Genomic DNA, 3,078 nt, shown 5'->3' with positions numbered 1-3,078 from the left:
GGTTCTGCTGCCTTTGGGCTGCTTTCGGTGTTAACGATTCCTGCCGGGGAGCGATTCCTCCGCGGGGCCGGGGAGAAGGTGCTTACAAATAAAGGTGTCAGGGTCGAGGTGCTCCTGGGTCTTGCTGCTGGTGGGTAAGTAACAGAAACGGCCATGGTGAGGAAGATGAAGGTGCCGTCGCTGGGGCTGACTCTGCCCCTGCCAGGCCCCAGCTCCTCCACCACCAAGCTACACCCCGTCACGTTTGTTCAGGCCTCGTTGACTTGTGGGGCTGAGAGCGCCCGAGCGCCAGCCCCGGTGCAGAGCCAAACCCCGGGGGGGTGTCGGCGGGGCCATGCTCACCCCCCTTGTGTCTTCAGAGGGGCTGTTGGAGCCCCCCCAGCCTAGGGAGGGGGCTCAGGGCTGGAGCCAGCAGCCGAAGGTACTGAGGGCTGTGACAGCCCCTGAGGGCTGCAGGGGGGGACAGGGGGGACCCTCACAAACCCTCGGGCACCCAGTGGGGGGGGTGCTGGGTGGACCCTCCAGCAAGGGAGAGGAGCTGTGGAGGGCGGGGGGAACGGAGCCCTGTAAAAGTTGGGGATTAGCAGATGTGTGGGGCTGGCCTTGCCGGGAGAAGCCAGGACCAAGGCTCTTAGGACAGACACATGGCCTGGGACTAGGGCAGGGCAGAAACCTTGTTAGATGAGGGGGTGAGGGAAAAAATGGGCGGGTGCATGTGGGTGCTGCAAAAAAAGGAAAGCAAGAAGGATGATGATGGGTGAGGTTCCAACCCCCCGAAAGGGAAGGAGAGAAACCAGCCCCTCGGGAGGGTGGTGACAGGGAGAGCAGAGAGCCAGGCCGACACAAAGCAAAAACTCAGTAAAACTCAACTCCCCGACAGACGGAGACTGAGCAGACGCGGCGCTGGGGGCCACGAGCGGTTCAGCTCAACCCCCTTCCCCACCAACGCGATCCACGAAGACTCAAAACCAGGGCACAGCTTAGCTTCGTTATTTTTTTTTTTGTTGTTTAAACTAATATTTTCTACTATACATTAGTGCTTCGGTCCCCCGGGTCGCTGCAGGGCTATGGCACAGGCACACACTATGTACAGGGCAGGCGCTGACCAGGCAGGGCAGCCAGGGCTGAGGCCCGACAGAACTCGTTACTCCGGCTCCTCCCTCGGGCACTGCCAGGCTGGGGGGAGAGCAAGCGGCTCCCCCCTCTTCCTGCCCCGTCCCGCCCGGCTCTAGAGGGGCAAAGGCAGGAAGAGTTCAGCCCCCTCTGAGGACCCCGCCATCTCCCCCAGCAGCTTGTGCCGCGGCCCCGCTGCCGCCCCGTGCAGGGCTGAACTCTCCTGCCCCGAGGAGGGCACGTGGCTGCCAGAGCCCCCCTAAAACCTGTCCTTGAGGCCTGGCCTAGCTGGCAGCTGCAGCAGCAGCCATCAACCCCCGTCCCGGGTGCGTCCTTCCCTCCCCGCACCCGTCCTTGCCCAAGGCGCGCCGGGGGCAAGAAGGGCCGTGCTGAGCACAAGCTGTGGTGAGAGCCGGGGGCTGCTCCCCCCTGACCGGGGCCCAGCCCAGGCCGCTCCGCCACGTCCCCTCAGCCCGGCTGGAAAACTCAGCTTCTCCCCGGTTTTATCAGGGAGCAGGCTGGTGGTTGGAGCTCTCAGTGCCCAGGGCAGAGCTCCAGCCATCTTCTACCTTATCAGAGCACACAAACTTGATTTTTCAAGCAGAATAAATTCCATCTGGAGGCCAGCTCCTCTCTCCAGCACTCCCGTAGCTATCTTACCCTGCCGCCATCCCAGGAAAGCTCCGTTCCCTGCAGAGCACCAGCCCCTTCTCCTCTGCCTCGGAGAAGGAAGCAGCAGCGTCCCGCAGGCAGCAGTTTGTCCTCCACCGCCATCCCCGCCGAGGCTCTTGCTGCCCTGAGTCAGGCTGCTGACGGGGCAGTGCCAATTTCTCCACACCATTTGTACGTGGGGGGGTGTGTCGCATCTCTCGTGATTACCAGGAGCTGTCCTGAAGACACCCCCCCTCGCAGCGCTGGTCCTGCTTCTTCCAGGCCGGCTGACGGCACCAGCAACCGGCGAGCCCCAGCACTCGGCTGAGAGGGATTGGAGATGTGGGCGAGACGTTGGGCGCAGCCTGGGCTGTGCTGCTGCAGCCCGGCTGTCGCGCTGGGACCTGCCAACTGCCACCCAGGGAACAGTTTCTCCTTCACAGTCCCCGAACGCAGCTCCTAAAGCGGGACCAGGCAGAACAGCGCCCGCCCTTCCCCGTTCCTGCTGCGGTCCTGACCCCCCAGACCCTCCCCGGGTGTGAGCAAGGTCGAGAAGGGGCCACGCCGGCTGGGTCAGGGAAGAATTTTCCTTTCCAAAGGCAACTGCTGCCGCCCGTGGCCCGGAGCGGGGCGGGAGGGCCCTTCCTTCCCCAGGAGCGTCCCTCGGCGCGCTCAGGGGTGGTGCAGCACGGCCTGGAGATCCTCCGGCAAGGAGCCGATGATGGTCTCGATGTAGAGGCCCACCCGCTGCAGCGTCTCCTCCTTCACGGGGAGGTGCTGGCACCTGGCCCTCACCTGCAGGGAGAGAGGCATTTTAAACCAGCTTCAGAGTTCCTCTTTCTGCTTTGCCTTTGGCCAAGCGAACTTCACCTTGTCTCTTTAGTGTGGGGTATGAGGCAACAGGCAGGAAACTGTCACCTGAGCATCAGGGAGATGGAAAGAGTCAGAACTTTACAGAACCCCAGAACCATCTGGGTTGGAAAAGCCCTTGGAGCCCCTCCAGCCCCACCCTGACCCTCCCCCTGACCGTTCCCAGCTCCCCCAGACCCCTCAGCGCTGGCTCAGCCCGACTCTTCAACCTCTCCAGGGATCTCGGGGACTCCCCCCTGCCCTGGGCAGCCCATTCCAACGCCCAACAGCCCCTTCTGCACAGAAATCCTTCCTCAGAGCCAGCCTGACCCTGCCCTGGGCAGCTTGAGGCCATTCCCTCGGGGCCTGGCGCTGGGGCCTTGGCTCCAGAGACTCATCCCCCCTCTCTGCCCCCTCCTGGCAGGGAGTTGCCGAGGGCCAGGAGGTCTCCCCTCAGCCTCCTCT

This window comes from Athene cunicularia (genome assembly GCF_003259725.1).
Source record: "Athene cunicularia isolate RWA chromosome 1 unlocalized genomic scaffold, athCun1 chr1_part2, whole genome shotgun sequence".
Lineage (NCBI taxonomy): Eukaryota > Metazoa > Chordata > Aves > Strigiformes > Strigidae > Athene > Athene cunicularia.
The sequence above is the reverse complement of the archived record's forward strand: the minus strand, read 5'-3'. Positions refer to the sequence as shown.